This window comes from Eurosta solidaginis, chromosome 5, assembly GCF_040869045.1.
Source record: "Eurosta solidaginis isolate ZX-2024a chromosome 5, ASM4086904v1, whole genome shotgun sequence".
In the NCBI taxonomy this organism is placed as follows: domain Eukaryota; kingdom Metazoa; phylum Arthropoda; class Insecta; order Diptera; family Tephritidae; genus Eurosta; species Eurosta solidaginis.
In genome coordinates, this window is record NC_090323.1 from 33,491,067 (window position 1) to 33,510,782 (window position 19,716).

Sequence of the window (19,716 nt, forward strand, 5' to 3'; positions counted from 1 at the left end):
CTCGGCCTTTAACACGATAACTTGAGCAAAAATCGATATATCTTTACTAAACTCAGTTCACGTACTTATCTGAACTCACTTTGTATTGGTGTAAAAAATGCCCGAAATCCGACTATGACCACGCCCACTTTTTCGATATCGAAAATTACGAAAAATGAAAAAACTGCCATAATTATATACCAAATACGTAAAAAGGAACGAAACATGGTAATTGTATTGGTCTATTGACGCAAAATATAACTTGAGAAAAAACTTGGTAAAATGGGTGTGACACCTACCATATTAAGTAGAATAAAATGAAAAAGTTTTGCAGGGCGAAATCAAAAGCCCTTGGAATCTTGGAAGGAATACTGTACGTGGTATTACATATATAAATAAATTAGCGGTACCCGACAGATGATGTTCTGGATCACACTGGTCCACATTTTGGTAGATATCTCGAAAACGCCTTCACATATACAACTAAGGGCCACTCCCTTTTAAAACCCTCATTAATACCTTTAATTTGATACCCATATCGTACAAACGCATTCTAGAGTCACCCCTGGTCCACGTTTATGGCGATATCTCGAAAAGGCGTCCACATATACAACTAAGGCCCACTCCTTTTTAAAATACCCATTAACACCTTTCATTTGATACCCATATCATACGAAAAAATTCTAGAGTCACCCCTGGCCCACTTTATGGCGATATTTCGAAAAGGCGTCCACCTATAGAACTAAGGTCCACGCCGTTTTAAAATACTCATTACACCTTTCATTTGATACCCATATCGTACAAACAAATTCTAGAGTCAGGCCTGGTCCACCTTTATGGCGATATCCCTAAATGGGGTCCATCTATAGAACTATGGCCCACTTCCTCTTAAAATACTCTTTAATGCCTTCCATTTGATACACATGTCATACAAACACATTCCAGGGTTACTCTAGGTTCTTTTTACAACATGGTGATTTTCCCTTACTTTGTCTCCACAGCTCTCAATTGAGTATGTAATGTTCGGTTACACCCGAACTTAGCCTTCCTTACTTTTTATACTCAGTTGAGCAGAGCTCACAGAGTATATTAAGTTTGATTGGATAACGGTTGGTTGTACATATATAAAGGAATCGAGATAGATATAGACTTCCATATATCAAAATAATCAGGATCGAAAAAAAATTTGATTGAGCCATGTCCGTCCGTCCGTCCGTCCGTCCGTCCGTCCGTCCGTTAACACGATAACTTGAGTAAATTTTGAGGTATCTTGATGAAATTTGGTATGTAGGTTTCTGAGCACTCATCTCAGATCGCTATTTAAAATGAACGATATCGGACTATAACCACGCCCACTTTTTCGATATCGAAAATTTCGAAAAACCGAAAAAGTGCGATAACTCATTACAAAAGACAGATAAAGCGACGAAACTTGGTAGATGGGTTGACGTTACGACGCAGAATAGAAAATTAGTAAGATTTTGGACAATGGGCGTGGCCCCGCCCACTTTTACAAGAAGGTAATTTAAAAGTTTTGCAAGCTGTAATTTGGCAGCCGTTGAAGATATCATGATGAAATTTGGCAGGAACGTTACTACTATTACTCTATATGTGCTAAATAAAAATTAGCAAAATTGGATTAAGAACACGCCCGCTTTTTAAAAAAAAATTTTTTTAAATTCAAATTTTAACACAAAATTTAATATCTTTACTGTATATAAGTAAATTAAGTCAAAATTCAACTCCAGTAATGATATGATGCAACAAAATACAAAAATAAAAGAAAATTTCAAAATGGGCGTGGCTCCGCCCATTGTCATTTAGTTTGTCTAGAATACTTTTATTGCCATAAGTCGAACAAAAATTTACCAATTCTTCTCAAATTTGGTAGGAGCATAGATTCTATGACGGTAACTGTTCTCTGTGAAAATGGGCGAAATCGGTGGAAGCCACGCCCAGTTTTTATACACAGTCCACCGTCTGTCCTTCCGCTCGGCCATTAACACAATAACTTGAGCAAAATCCGATATATCTTTACTAAACTTAGCCCACGTACTTACCTGAGCTCACTTTTTCTTGGTATAAAAAATGGGCGAAATCTGGCCATAACCACGCCCACTTTATCGATATCGAAAATTACGAAAAATGAAAAAAATGCCATAATTCTATACCAAATACGAAAAAAGGGATGAAACATGGTAACTGGATTGGATTGTTGACGCAAAATATAACTTTGGAAAAATCTTTGTAAAATGGGTGTGACACCTACCATATTAAGTAGAAGAAAATGAAAAAGTTCTACAAGGCGAAATCAACAGCCCTTGGAATCTTGGCAGGAATACTGTTAGTGGTATTGCATATATAAATAAATTAGCAGTACCCGACAGATGATTTTCTGGATCACCTGGTCCACATTTTGGTGGATATCACGAGAACGCCTTCACATATACATCTAAGGGCCACTCGCTTTTAAAACCCTCATTAATACCTTTAATTTGATATCCATATCGTACAAAAACATACCAGAGTCACCCCTGTCCCACCCTAATGGCGATATCTCGAAAAGGCGTCCACCTATAGAACTAATGCCACCTCTCTCTTAAAATGCTAGTAACACCTTTCGTTTGATACCCATATCGTACAAACATTCTAGAGTAACCCCTGGCCCACCCTAATGGCGATATCTCGAAAAGGCGTCCACCTATAGACCTAGTGTCCACTCCCTCTTAAAATGCTCAGTAACACCTTTCGTTTGATACCCATATCGTACAAACACTCTAGAGTCACCCCTGGCCCACCCTAATGGCAATATCTCGAAAAGGCGTCCACCTATACACCTAATGCCCACTCCCTCTTAAAATGCTCAGTAACAGCTTTCGTTTGATACCCATATCGTACAAACATTCTAGAGTCACACCTGGCCCACCCTAATGGCGATATTTCGAAAAGGCATCCACCTATAGAACTAAGGATTACTCCCTTTTAAAATACTCATTACCACCTTTCATTTGATACCCATATCGTACAAACACATTCTAGAGTCACCCTGGCCCACCCTAATGGCGATATCTCGAAAAGGCGTCCACCTATAGACCTAATGTCCACTCCCTCTTAAAATGCTCAGTAACACCTTTCGTTTGATACCCATATCCTACAAACATTCTAGAGTCACCCCTGGCCCACCCTAATGGCGATATCTCGAAAAGGCGTCCACCTATAGACCTAATGTACACTCCCTCTTAAAATGCTCAGTAACACCATTCGTTTGATACCCATATCGTACAAACACATTCTAGAGTCACCCTGGCCCACCATAATGGCGATATCTCGAAAAGGCGTCCACCTATAGACCTAATGCCCACTCCCTCTTAAAATGCTCAGTAACACCTTTCGTTTGATACCCATACCGTACAAACATTCTAGAGTCACCCTTGGTCCAGCTTTATGGCGACATCTCGAAAAGGCGTCCACCTATAGAACTAAGGATTACTCCCTTTTAAAATACTCATTACCACCTTTCATTTGATACCCATATCGTACAAACACATTCTAGAGTCACCCTGGCCCACCCTAATGGCGATATCTCGAAAAGGCGTCCACCTATAGACCTAATGCCCACTCCCTCTTAAAATGCTCAGTAACACCTTTCGTTTGATACCCATATCGTACAAACATTCTAGAGTCACCCTTGGTCCACCTTTATGGCGATATCTCGAAAAGGCGTCCACCTATAGAACTAAGGATTACTCTCTTTTAAAATACTCCTTACCACCTTTCATTTGATACCCATATCGTACAAACACATTCTAGAGTCACCCCTGGCCCACCCTAATGGCGATATCTCGAAAAGGCGTCCACCTATAGACCTAATGCCCACTCCCTCTTAAAATGCTCAGTAACACCTTTCGTTTGATACCCATATCGTACAAACATTCTAGAGTCACCCTTGGTCCACCTTTATGGCGATATCTCGAAAAGGCGTCCACCTATAGAACTAAGGATTACTCCCTTTTAAAATACTCCTTACCACCTTTCATTTGATACCCATATCGTACAAACACATTCTAGAGTCACCCCTGGCCCACCCTAATGGCTATATCTCGAAAGGGCGTCCACCTATAGACCTAATGCCCACTCCCTCTTAAAATGCTCAGTAACACCTTTCGTTTGATGCACATATCGTACAAACACATTCTAGAGTCACCCCTGGCCCACCCTAATGACGATATCTCGAAAAGGCGTCCACCTATAGACCTCATGCCCACTCCCTCTTAAAATGCTCAGTAACACCTTTCGTTTGATACCCATACCGTACAAACATTCTAGAGTCACCCCTGGCCCACCCTAATGGCGATATCTCGAAAAGGCGTCCACCTATAGACCTAATGCCCACTCCCTCTTAAAATGCTCAGTAACACCTTTCATTTGATTCCCATATCGTACAAACACATTCTAGAGACACCCCTGGTCCACCTTTATGGCGATATCTCGAAACGGCGTCCATCTATGGAACTAAGGATCACTCCTTTTCAAAATACTCATTAACAGCTTTCATTTGATACCCATATCGTACAAACACATTATAGAATCACCCCTGGTCCACCTTAATGGGGACATCTCGAAAAGGCGTCCACCGATAGACCTAAGGCCCACTCCCTCTTAAAATGCTCAGTAACACCTTTCATTTGATACCCATATCGTACAAACAAATTCTAGAGTCAGCCCTGGTCTACCTTTATGGCGATATCCCTAAATGGCGTTCATCCATAGAACTATGGCCTATTCTCTCTTAAAATAGTCTTTAATACCTTTCATTTGATACACATATTATACAACCACATTCCAGGGTTACCCCAGATTGATTTTCCTTATTTTGTCTCCATAGCTCTCAACTGAGTATGTTATGTTCGGTTACACCAGAACTTAGCCTTCCTTACTTGTTTATTTTATATTTATCTTAAAAATCGTTTAGGTATGTTAAAATTTCACCAAATGCTTACGTGTATAGCATATATTGTTGTCTGAGAAAATCATAGATACCGGTGGTATATATAGTATATATCCCATACAACCGATTGTTCAGATAAGAAACTTTGCGCAATTTCTTCCCCATTTTAACAGCTAGAAGCTTCAAATTTCACCAAATGCTTACGTGTATAGCATATATTGTTGTCTGAAAAAATCATTGAGATCGGTGGTATATATAGTATATATCTCATACAACCGATTGTTCAGTTAAGAAACTTTGCGCATTTTCTGCCCATTTTTACCAGCTAAACGCTTCAAATTTCACCATATGCTTGCGTATATAGCATATATTGTTGTCTGAAAAAATCATAGAGATCGGTGGTATATATATTATATACCCCATATAAACTCTAATTTTTGCGACCTTTTTACGGTTAGAAGCTTCAAAATTCATCAAATTTCATCAAATAGTTACGTTTACGTCATATATTGTTGAAATACGTGATTCGTAGTCATAGTTTTTACACGCAGACCACAAAAAACCTGAAACTTTGCATCCTCACACAAAGTACCTACCTGTTTTTTATTTTATATTTATCTTAAAAATCGTTAAGGTATGTAGATCTGTTCACTATATATTTCTTATCTTATACATCCGATTATTCGGAGATTACGAACGGGATAAGATTATTGTTCAGCCCCATTCATGAAAGGTATGAAGTCTTCGGCAGAGCCGAAGACAGTCCCGTTCTTACTTGTTTATTTTATATTTATCTTAAAAATCGTTTAGATATGTTCAAATTTCACCAAATGCTTACGTGTATAGCATATATTGTTGTCTGAGAAAATCATAGATACCGGTGGTATATATAGTATTGTTACGAATATTAGCAAAACTAAGGAGTGCTGCCAGCTCTAAGCGATCTAAGCAGTGACGTGAATGCACATCAATAATTCAATCATTATGTATCTACATAAACGAATCAATAATTGCGTCTACACATATGTACACATTCCGACGAGCAACATTTACATACAAGGCAGCGAGAGATGAGATGTCACACACCGATGAATTTACTTATACGCTTATGTGTGTGCGGGAGACTGTAAACTACAAACACATGCATATACCTTATCTGAGTTGTCACAAGAGAGAGCAATAATTTGTGCACGTAGTTGTGGCCGGCGATTTTGTAGCCGAAACAACTAGTAACTTCTGGAAATCGAAGAGCCTAGAAGTATGCAGCGTAAACTATAAAAGCGGCGCCAGCGAGTAAGAAGGAATTCAGTTTGATTTGAATTGTCAAGCAGTTACGAGTAAGACGATATCTAGCGAGCAATAGCACTATTATTTTGAAAGTCAGTTTCCTTTAAGCTATCAGTTTGGTTATTAAGCTATTCGTTGCACAGTTGGAGTGTTATTATGAAGTACTTTAATAAAGGCCATTTTGCATTACTACAAATTGGAGTTATTTATTCAACAGTTTAGTGATTCGAACTTAGCAGAGGATTGCAAATAAGAGGATTTGCAAGTAAATTCGTTACAATTGGTGTCAGAAGAGGAATTGTTGAATAAATTCCAGAGGACAACAACGACATGGCAAAGTTCAGTGAATTGAAGATCCAGCAACTAAAGAAGGAGTTGGAGAGCCGTGGATTGAATACAAGCGGCGTTAAACTTGAACTTCAGGCACGGCTACGAGAGGCAATGGAAGCGGAAGGAATTGATGTGGAAAAGTATGACTTTCATCTTGATGGCGAGGAAGTAACAAAAGTTGAAGAGAAAAACGAAACATCGCAGACAGTTACGAGCACAGACTTGAACATGATTTTGGCTGCAATATCTGCTCAAACATCGACAATGTCATCACAACTAGAATCGCAGGAGACACGCATAACATCCAAGATTGAAGCACAAGAAACGCGTATGTCAGAAATGTCGACACAGATTACATCGAAGATTGAAGCACAAGAAACGCGTATGGCAGAAATGTCGACACAGATTACATCAAAGATGGAGACACAATTGGAAGAACAGAAGACATATTTGGCATCTCAACTGGAAGCGCAAGAGGCACGTATATCTGAAATGTCGGCACAAATTTCGGAACAGGTATCAGCGCAGCTCTTTGTGAAACTGGAAGAGCAGGATGCAAAAATTTTACAACTCGAGGACAAAATTGATGCCGAAATAGAAGCGTTAAAAGGTCGTATGGAGCAGTTACAACTAAACCGCCCAGCTGTTTCAGCGAGTAATCCAAAGGTAAAGACACCATCCTTTGACGGTTCTGTTCCTTTTCAGGTCTTTAAGCTACAGTTTGAGAAGACCGCAGCAGTGAACCAATGGAATGCTGAAGATAAAGTTGCAGCTCTGTTCGTGGCACTGAAAGGGCCTGCCGCGGAAATCTTACAGACCATCCCAGAGTACGAGCGGAACCACTACGAAACATTGATGAGCGCTTTAGAGAGACGTTACGGAAGCGAGCATAGGAAACAGATATTCCAAATTGAGTTGCAAAACCGCTACCAAAAAGCAAATGAAACATTGCAGGAGTTTGCTTCAGATATTGAAAGATTGGCTCATCTTGCAAATGCGGACGCACCCGTGGAATACACTGAAAGGGTAAAAATCCAGAGCTTTATAAATGGCATAAGGGATGTGGAAACGAAGCGGGCTACATACGCAAACCCAAAGCCAACATTCGCAGAAACGGTGTCACAAGCCCTGATTCAGGAAACAGCGTCGCTTCTGTGTAAACCACTTTTCAAAGCACGCCGAGTGGAAGTAGAAAGGCCAGAGTGGGTAGACGCAATATTGGAGGCGCTGAAAGGATCGCAAAAGCGGAGTGAAAAAGTTATCAAATGCTTCAAATGCGGGAAGTCCGGTCACATTGCACGTCATTGCGATCTTGGCCTTAATAGTTCCAACAATGTGGGTGGCCGTAAACGCAAAGCTGGAGGAGATGAGAAAGAGCTAGTAAGAGGTAGAGAGCTAGATCCAGCTATTGAATGCCCTGTGATATCTGTGTCGCAAATTGGAAGGAAATCAAGCAGTCTTACCGTCAGAGGGAATGTGGATGGCAAAGAACGAATACTGACTGTAGATACGGGCGCATCTCATTCCTTGATCCGATCTGACTTGGTCAACAGGAGAGTAAAACCGTTACCTGGAGCGAGGTTGCGTACGGTCACAGGCGAATATAACCAAGTTCAGGGAGAAGTAATATGTGAAGTCCTAATTGGGAAGGTCATGGTTCTACACAAATTCGTTGTGGCGGAGATCGTTGATGAAGTCATATTGGGAGTGGACTTCTTGGTTGACCATGACATCAGGATCGATATGCGGAGAAAAATTATGCGCTATAAGAACCAGGACATACCACTTAACTGTAGTTTGGAAAAAGGGTTCAGCAGTAATCGGGTACTGGTGGAAAAGACTCGACAAAGACCACGAAAGTCGAAGGCAAAGGTTGATAGATCGAATGGGCCAAATAAATCAAAATCAAAAGTACCTGCGAGAGAAACACTGGCACTGACAAAACCTAAAAGACGCAGGAAAATGAAGAAACGAATTTTCGAGAAGGAACGCGAGGGTAGTTTCAATCCAGAGCGCACTACTGTGGGGAAACGTGGGAACGATACTGATTATGCAAAGCAAATCCATCCAGCGCAAGCTCTACGAAGTAGTTCATCGGCCAAACAACAGAGTGTAAAGGAACGAACCAGGGTATTGAGTGGTACGATGAAACACAGGTACCATGAGAACAATAATTCGAAATGTTTCTTGGCGGGAGATTTGGTACTGTTATACAACCCTCACCGGCGGAAAGTTGTTCCATCCAAATTTCGGTGCAGTTGGGAAGGCCCGTACAAGATTGTGAAGAAGGTCAGTGATACCATCTACCGCATACAAAGCATTGAGATACCACGGAGTAGAAGAGTGGTTCATTTGGAGAGATTAGCAGCGTTTAGATCGAGAGAGTTGTCTGATCGGGACGATCAGACTTAGGTGGAGGGCAGTGTTACGAATATTAGCAAAACTAAGGAGTGCTGCCAGCTCTAAGCGATCTAAGCAGTGACGTGAATGCACATCAATAATTCAATCATTATGTATCTACATAAACGAATCAATAATTGCGTCTACACATATGTACACATTCCGACGAGCAACATTTACATACAAGGCAGCGAGAGATGAGATGTCACACACCGATGAATTTACTTATACGCTTATGTGTGTGCGGGAGACTGTAAACTACAAACACATGCATATACCTTATCTGAGTTGTCACAAGAGAGAACAATAATTTGTGCACGTAGTTGTGGCTGGCGATTTTGTAGCCGAAACAACTAGTAACTTCTGGAAATCGAAGAGCCTAGAAGTATGCAGCGTAAACTATAAAAGCGGCGCCAGCGAGTAAGAAGGAATTCAGTTTGATTTGAATTGTCAAGCAGTTACGAGTAAGACGATATCTAGCGAGCAATAGCACTATTATTTTGAAAGTCAGTTTCCTTTAAGCTATCAGTTTGGTTATTAAGCTATTCGTTGCACAGTTGGAGTGTTATTATGAAGTACTTTAATAAAGGCCATTTTGCATTACTACAAATTGGAGTTATTTATTCAACAGTTTAGTGATTCGAACTTAGCAGAGGATTGCAAATAAGAGGATTTGCAAGTAAATTCGTTACAGTATATATCCCATACAACCGATTGTTCAGATAAGAAACTTTGCGCAATTTCTTCCCCATTTTAACAGCTAGAAGCTTCAATTTTCACCAAATCCCTAAGTTTTCAGCATATATTGTTGTCTGAAAAAATCATTGAGATCGGTGGTATATATAGTATATATCTCATACAACCGATTGTTCAGTTAAGAAACTTTGCGCATTTTCTGCCCATTTTTACCAGCTAAACGCTTCAAATTTCACCATATGCTTGCGTATATAGCATATATTGTTGTCTGAAAAAATCATAGAGATCGGTGGTATATATATTATATACCCCATATAAACTCTAATTTTTGCGACCTTTTTACGGCTAGAAGCTTCAAATTCATCAAATTTCATCAAATAGTTACGTTTACGTCATATATTGTTGAAATACGTGATTCGTAGTCATAGTTTTTACACGCAGACCACAAAAAACCTGAAACTTTGCATCCTCACACCAAGTACCTACCTGTTTTTTATTTTATATTTATCTTAAAAATCGTTAAGGTATGTTGGTCTGTTCACTATATATTTCTTATCTTATACATCCGATTATTCGGAGATTACGAATGGGATAAGATTATTGTTCAGCCCCATTCATGAAAGGTATGAAGTCTTCGGCACAGCCGAAGACAGTCCCGTTCTTACTTGTTTGTTTAATTCACTTTTGGAAAAGCAACCTAATCCCGTGTAAGTGCTTTTCCGCGTGCAGAATATGAAATAATACAAACATAAAAGGAGTTCGGTTCATTTTACAATTAGTAATAAATCAACTTTCGTCGTGTCAACACAACTTACGTCTTGCTAAGAGCATTCTCTGAACATTTTTAGAGTAAAAACGCTTAAAGTGTTGATATTTTAATCACACTTAGGAGCTTCTATTAAATTCAAATATCAGTAAAAAATTTCAGATAAGATATTTTGCTATGAAAAGAAGACAAATTCTTGCGAAAATGGCAAGAAAATTGCCAAAAATATACACAAGCATTTTATCACCTAATTCGATAGAAACAACAACTAAAAGTAGTTTGTTGAAAGATCAGCAAATTCAAGGTACGGTCTCGGATTTAGCACCCCTTTGTATAGAAGCTAGCGCGTCATTTGTTGTTGCAGTAGGAACATCTTCACTGTCTCCATCTGAAGCTATACAGTGTAAGGTTTCTGATGGATTTATAAGTGAAACCGAGCCTGAAGAGGACGCCTTTCATGAAACTGATGTTCTTGATTCAGATTTTATCCCTTCAAGTGGTGCTTCGGAGCTAAACTCCACCACTGAAAGCATACAGATTATGAGAAAAGCATTAGAGTCAAACATTAACAATTTCGACTCACCCGGTTCGAATGAGGTCAACATTTTTTCTACTCCAACTGAATTGTTAAAACGAAGTAAAACACCAGGTAGAAATATTAACAAGGAGTACAAAAAATCTATAAGTAACTGCATGACTGACATAAATGTATGCGTACTGGGAGAATGTAGGATGAAATGTAAAACAAAAATTAGCGTCGAACAACAAACCAGCCTTTTAAGAAGTTGTTATAGTACAGGCGACTATAGTTCACGTCGGCAAATATTGTCAAACTTAATTGAAGTTCAACATAAAAACGTCAACCCTTGCAAATCCTAATAAACGGGAGTACGTCTATATTTATCATTTTGAAACTAACGGCGAAAAAACAAAAGTTTGCAAAAAATGTTTTCTTCAATTTTATGGTGAAACTGAACAGAGAATCAAAACTGTTTGTAAATACCAATTACAACAGGAATACGGTGGAGTTATTCCCGATGACCGCCGGCGACAGCGTGTCCGAATTAACAAACTAACAATTGAAAAGCATAATGAAGTTTTGAACTTCATAAACAGTATTCCAAAATATGAAAGTCATTACAGCCGACGTCATACTACCAAGCTCTATTTCCAACGAGGCCTTAATCTGACATCACTTTATAGATTATATAAAGAAAATATTTCTAATCCGGTATCAAAAACTAAATTTCAGGAGATATTTAAAACTCTAGATATTAAATTTAAAAAGCCCCAGCTTGACTTATGCACTCAATGCGAGATACTAAAAGAAAAAATTAAAAACAAAGAGAATATAGAGGAAAAAGCTGAGATTAAATTACAATTACAAAAGCACCACGATGCTGCTGATTTCGCCTACGCTTGTAAGAAAAGGGACAAAGAACTTTCTCTTCAAGATAGTCTGTGAAAATGTTTTCTTTTGGCCTTCAGCAGTGTCTGCCAACGCCTTATTTGAAAGCTTCTATTTTTTTTATAAACGTCCTTTGTGGACTTTCAATTTAACTATTCATGATGGTTCAATCAATAAAGCTAACTGCTATATTTGGCATGAAACTATTGCGAAGCGTGGAGCCAATGATATCGGCTCTTGCATTTATAAATGTCTTCTAGGCTTACCCAATAATATAAAGCATGTCATTTTGTACAGCGATTCCTGCACTGGTCAGAACCGTAACTCATTTATTTGTGCTATGTTCGTAAAAGTATTGGAAGATCATCCTACAATTGAAATGATTGATCACAAATTTCTTGTTGTTGGTCATACTCATCTAGAATGTGATACAGTTCACGCACAAATAGAAAAGAAGAAAAGAAACTATTCTGTTTCTATTCAGCATCCCAATGACTGGTCTAATTTAATTGCTGCTACAAACAAAAAGTATATTACTCAGGACATGAAACAGGAGGATTTCTACAATTTTCATGCACTGATGAAAGACAAATATACCTGGAGAAGCAATAACACCAATGGTTTGTATTTTATACTATTTTATACTTACTTATATTTATTTAATCATTATTCCTACTTTTAGGTGAAAAGTTTGTGTGGAAGCTGGTAAGGTGGCTGCGGTATGAAAAAAAGGAACCTGGACTGATACGGTACAAATATTCTCTTGACGTGGACGATTCATTCAATGAGTTGAACATAAGTGCACGACGCAAAAGAAATCAAAACATCGAGCTCTCAAAATGTTATACAGGTCCTCTTCCGATTTCGGTCAAGAAAAAGCGCGATTTACTTGATATGTTGCCATTGATTAAACCAGAGCTGCATAATTTTTACCAAAATATTAAAGTGGAAGGACAACATTAAGTTGAAATAGATTCAGATTTGGATGAAATTGAAGAAAATAACTTATAGTTGAATAAATGGAAATTAAAACAATTGTCAATGTATTATTATATGCATGTACATTTCAAGATTGTTGGATTAAATCATTTTATTTTCTTTCCTATTATATGTTGTATATGTGTTTTCTTTTGATTTTTTTGGTTTATTTTGTCGATTACTATTAAAAATGAATTTTAGACTCTTCACTTAAGTCGATTTTCTTCCAATATTCTGTTTGCAAAAGTAACCTAAGTCATCTTACGTAACCAAATTATTTAAAAATTTTATAAGTGATTTTTGTAAAACCTCTTATGTGACTTAAGTTGATATTTTTTTCTAAAACCAATTTTTCAAAAGAACTTAATTTTTTTGAAATTTATTTAAAAAGAAATCGTTACATATAAAGAAGAAATTTTACTAAAAGGGGTACGGTAGATCATGGTTTCATTATATACTGGTTTTATTTCTATTTGGTAACTACCAACACCGTGGTGTGATGGTAGCGTGCTCCGCCTATCACACCGTATGCCCTGGGTTCAACTCCCGGGCAAAGCAACATCAAAATTTTAGAAATAAGATTTTTCAATTAGAAGAAAATTTTTCTAAGCGGGGTCGCCCCTCGGCAGTGTCTGGCAAGCGCTCCGATTGTATTTCTGCCATGAAAAGCTCTCAGTGAAAACTCATCTGCCTTGCAGATGCCGTTCGGAGTCGGCATAAAACATGTAGGTCCCGTCCGGCCAATTTGTAGGGAAAAATCAAGAGGAGCACGACGCAAATTGGAAGAGAAGCTCGGCCTTAGATCTCTTCGGAGGTTATCGCGCCTTACATTTATTTATTTTTAACTACCAACAAAGATTTTGTACCCAGCTAAAGGTGTTTTTTCGCTCTCCTGTAAAATTTGAGTTTTAGACTTAAGTTGTTCTTTCAAATGTCCACAGATATCACAAAGTACACAAGAAGATTGCGCATTGCGCATGTAAACATTAGATCAGCTCTTTTTTATGGGCAATTCTTACGTCATTTTCTTTTAGCTCTTGTTTTTTTCTCTCTTTCTTTCATTCGCTCAAACAGTCAAATGTGACGTAGATGCGCAGAACGAAGCAATTTTGAACTCGTGAATGCGCAATCTGGGTAGGTGATTTAAGGGTCAATTACTGATACTTAGCATAGAATTGACTTGGCTTGAGAACTGTCACTTACAGTTCTGTTAAATGAACATTGCATGTTACTGATTACTCAAAACTTAGCAACATTTAACTTGACTTAGAACTATGTTGAATTTTGATTTTCTATGTAAGTTCTAAGTGACGTTTACATTTAGAGATGCTATTTATTTGTTTCCATTTGTCATAGAAATTGACATTTATTTAAAAATAAATTTCAACGCTGATTATGATGCCAGGTTGTATGCGCCAAGTGGAGTATAATCGTGGCTAAGTTGCCAAGTTTACGCCAAGTCAAGTCAAGTCTATGCTAAGTATCAGTAATGGGGGCTTTATGTACTCATATTAACAGAGTATATGTGGAAAATAAGAGCGAATTGAGAGTTTCACAGAGTTGCACTGCCACACCGCCATTTTATACAGGGTAAAAGTGTAATGCTTTTGCGTTGCGACCAGGCAACAATTTTCACAAAAGAATGAAATACCCCGTAAAGGCGTTGCCTGTTTTTTAGAATAGAACAACTACCCTTGCGCGGCGTACAAAAAGCGTAGCACTTTAGCCAGAAAAGAAAACGCTATAAGTTTTCAAAATATATTCATGTGCATTTGTCAGCGAATTGTATAAATATGTACATATATATTCAGTTCGCTAGGAAATGCAACCTAAACATAAACAAAATAATATGGGTACAAACAAAGGTATGTAGTGAGCAATTAGTCGGCTTCAAGCTGAAATAAAAGAAGCCACAAGTTGCAAGGCAATGTACTGAGTGAAACGGCATAGTACGAATCAAAATACATGTATGTAGAAATGAATGAATATGTATGTCGGAATGAATGAATTTCATCCGCGTTTGAAAGAACAGCCATATCTTGGTAATTATGTATGGCTATTCATTTAATGAAAATTATGAGTTTGTATGTATACATATGTTTACATAATTTCTATGGTTCAGTGACTGTTATTTTGTTTATTCATTTGGTGTGTCAATAATTTATGACATATATAATTGTAAGTTGATTCCAAAGAGAAATAAATTTATTCGTTTATGTGGTTTTTTTCTTTTCGTTCTTTCTTTTGCTTTTTATACTCAGTTGAGCAGAGCTCACAGAGTATATTAAGTTTGATTGGATAACGGTTGGTTGTACATATATAAAGGAATCGAGATAGATATAGACTTCCATATATCAAAATAATCAGGATCGAAAAAAAATTTGATTGAGCCATGTCCGTCCGTCCGTCCGTCCGTTAACACGATAACTTGAGTAAATTTTGAGGTATCTTGATGAAATTTGGTATGTAGGTTCCCGAGCGCTCATCTCAGATCGCTATTTAAAATGAACGATATCGGACTATAACCACGCCCACTTTTTCGATATCGAAAAATTCGAAAAACCGAAAAAGTGCGATAATTCATTACAAAAGACAGCTAAAGCGACGAAACTTGGTAGATGAGTTGAACTTATGACGCAGAATAGAAAATTAGTAAAATTTTGGGCAATGGGCGTGGCACCGCCCACTTTTAAAAGAAGGTAATTTAAAAGTTTTGCAAGCTGTAATTTGGCAGTCGTTGAAGATATCATGATGAAATTTGGCAGGAACGTTACTCCTATCACTATATGTACGCTTGATAAAAATTAGCAAAATCGGAGAAGGATCACGCCCACTTTAAAAAAAAAAATTTTTTTAAGTAAAATTTTTACAAAAAATGTAATATCTTTACAGTATATAAGTAAATTATGTCAACATTCAACTCCAGTAATGACATGGTGCAACAAAATACAAAAATAAAAGAAAATTTCAAAATGGGCGTGGCTCCGCCCTTTTTCATTTAATTTGTCTAGGATACTTTTAACGCCATAAGTCGAACAAAAATTAACCAATCCTTTTGAAATTTGGTAGGGGCATAGATTTTATGACGCTTACTGTTTTCTGTGAAAATGGGCGAAATCGGTTGATGCCACGCCCAGTTTTTATACACATTCGTCCGTCTGTCCTTCCGCATGGCCATTAACGCGATAACTTGAGAAAAAATCGACATATCTTTAATGAACTTAGTTCACGTGCTTACTTGAACTCACTTTATCTTGGTATGAAAAATGAACGAAATCCGACTATGACCACGCCCACTTTTTCGATATCGAAAATTACGGTAAATGAAAAAAATGCCATAATTCTATACCAAATACAAAAAAAGGGATGAAACATGGTAAGGTAATTGGATTGTTTTATTGACGCGAAATATAACTTAAGAAACAAATTTTTTAAAATGGGTGTGACACCTACCATATTAAGTAGAAGAAAATTAAAAAGTTCTGCAGGGCGAAAAAAAACCCTTAAAATTTTGGCAGGTATTACATATATAAATAAATTAGCGGTATCCAACAGATGATGTTCTGGGTCCCCCTGGTCTACATTCTGGTCGATATCTGGAAAACGCCTTCACACCACTGCCTTTTAAAACTCTCATTAATACCTTTAATTTGATACCTATATCGTACAAACTCATTCTAGAGTCACCCCTGGTCCACCTTTCTGGTGATATCTCGAAAAGGCGTCCACCTATAGAACTAAGCCCCACGCCCTTTTAAAATACTCATTAACACCTTTCATTTGATACCCATATCGTACAAACATATTCTAAAGTCACCCCTGGTCCACCTTTATGGCGATATCTCGAAAAGGCGAACACCTATAGAACGAAGGCCCACTCCCTTTTAAAAATACTCATTAGCACCTTTAATTTGATACCCATATCGTACAAACAAAGTCTAGAGTCCCCCTGGTCCACCTTTATTGCGTTACCTCGAAAAGGCGTCCACCTATAGAACTAAGGCCCACTCCCTTTTAAAATACTCATTAACTCCTTTCGTTTGATACCCATATTGCACAAACGAATTTTAGAGTCACCCCTGGCCCACCTTTATGGCGATATCTCGAAACGGCGTCCACTTATGGAACTAAGGATTACTCCCTTTTAAAATACTCATTAACACCTTTATTTTGATACTCATATTGTACAAAGAAATTCTGGGGCCACCCCTGCTCCACCTTTATGGCGATATCTCGAAACGGCATCCACCTATGGAACTAAGGATTACTCCCTTTTAAAATACTCATTAACACATTTCTTTTGATACCCATATTGTACAAACAAATTCTAGGGTCTCCCCTGGTCCACCTTTATGGCGATATCTCGAAAATACGACCACCTATACAACAACCACCACTCCCTTTTAAAACTCTCATTAATACCTTTAATTTGATACCCATATCGTACAAACACATTCTAGAGTCACCCCTGGTCCACCTTTATGGCGATATTTCGAAACGGCGTCCACCTATAGAACTAAGGCCCACTCCCTTTTAAAATACTCATTAACACCTTTCGTTTGATGCCCATATTGTACAAACAAATTCTAGGGTCACCCCTGGTCCACCTTTATGGCGATATCTCGAAACGGCGTCCGCCTATGGAACTAAGGATTACTCACTTTTAAAATACTCATTAACACCTTTCTTTTGATACCCATATTGTACAAACCAATTCTAGGGTCACCCCTGGTCCACCTTTATGGCGATATCTCGAAATGGCGTCCACTTATACAACAACCACCACTCCCTTTCAAAACCCTCATTAATACCTTTAATTTGATACCCATATCGTAAAAACACATTCTAGAGTCACCACTGGTCCACCTTTATGGCGATATTTCGAAACGGCGTCAACCTATAGAACTAAGGCCCACTCCCTTTTAAAATACTCACTAACACCTTTCGTTTGATACCCATATTGTACAAACAAATTCTAGGGTCACCCCTGGTCCACCTTTATGGCGATATCTCGAAAATACGACCGCCTATACAACAACCACCACTCCCTTTTAAAACTCTCATTAACACCTTTCGTTTGATGCCCATATTGTACAAACAAATTCTAGGGTCACCCCAGGTCCACCTTTGTGGCGATATCTCGAAACAGCGTCCACCTATGGAACTAAGGATTACTCCCTTTTAAAATACTCATTAACACCTTTCATTTGATACAAATAACGTACAAACGCATTCTAGAGTCAACCCTGATCCACCTTTATGGCTATATCCCTAAATGGCGTCCACCTATAGAACTGTGGCCCACTCCCTCATAAAATACTCTTAATGCCTTTCATTTGATACACATGTCATACAAACACATTCCAGGGTTACCCTCGGTTCATTTTCCTACATGGTTATTTTCCCTTATGTTGCCACCATAGCTCTCAACTGAGTATGTAATGTTCGGTTACACCCGAACTTAACCTTCCTTACTTGTTTGCATTTGGTTTTGTCATATGTACATATTTTGTTTCGAGTATTTATAAAAATGTTATGACAAGAGTAAGCTTATTTAAGCTTATGCTTTTGTACTATGATTTTCTTATTATTTAGATTACATCTGTTTTGTTTATTAATAATTTTATTTTATAGAAGTTTAAGCCTATTTATTTTCTTATTCTTATTATCATTTGTGCTATCACATCAAAAGAAAAATTATTTTTCCTATCGATATATTCTATTCTATAGGGCCCTTTATATCTAATATCTAACTTATGGGAGGTTTCATTTTTGAATAATGCTAAATCTCCTATATTTATTTCCTTATTGTGACTATTTCTATCATAATTAATTTTTTTTCTTTTTTTTTAGCTTCCTTTATTAATTTTTTAGCTCTGTGTTGTGCAATTTCTAACTTTTATTTAATTTCCTTATCATAAAAATCATGATTATATATTGGGCTGATTATATTCTTGCAAGAATTCGTAAGTCAGGGGGTTTTTAGCGAATACGAGCTAAAAAGGACAATATTCATGACAGTAATTCGAAGGTGTTGTATTTTAACAATACGAAAAATATTTGAGATACTCATCCCAATCGTCTTAGCAATAAATGCATTGCGGGAAACAAATAAAAGTTTTTAAGAAATGACGGGATGACAACATTGTGAACGAATGTTGTGGCCAAAAATTTACTCAAGGTTAAATCTGTTGAGTGGAAAAAAATAAAACCTCTTCGTTCTATAAACTATTTTAATTCAAATGAGGAAGTGTTTTTATTGTTCAAATTCCTAGAATCTAGAAGGAAATGTGTTTGCTAATTTTTGGTTGACACGACCCAACTATGTATAAATAGCGCCCATTTTAAACAGCTGTATACATATTTTGTATTTTTCTTCATTAAGGGCATTGAAATTTTAATTAATCTAAACAAAAACTTACTCACAGTTAATTGGGTTGAATGGAAAAAAAGAAAAACTCCCGGGAGAAAAGGCTTTGAAGAGATTTACAAGGTATAATCGAAGCAGCTGTCGCCTTGTCCGTCCTGATGTCACGTTGTTTAAATTTTTCCCAAATTATTAAATAAATTAGAAAAACTTTCCGTTTTATAAACTGCTTTAGTTCAAATGAGGAAGTATTTTTATTGTTCAAATCCCTAGAATCTAGATGGAAGTGTTTTTGCTTATTTTTTATTGACACGACCCAACTATGTATAAATAACGCTTTGAAATATTATTTAGGCACTTCTAACCAAAATTTTACTCAAGGCCATTTAACCTTGAGTGGAAAAAAATAAAAACTTTCCGTTCTATAAACTGCTTTAACATTTATTCAGGATTTTAAATTAGCACAATAAGATATTTAAATCTTTTTTAGGACAACAATGAATTAGTATTGACAGTCGGTTTCGACATGCGTACCCTTATTTGAACTTAAACTAAAA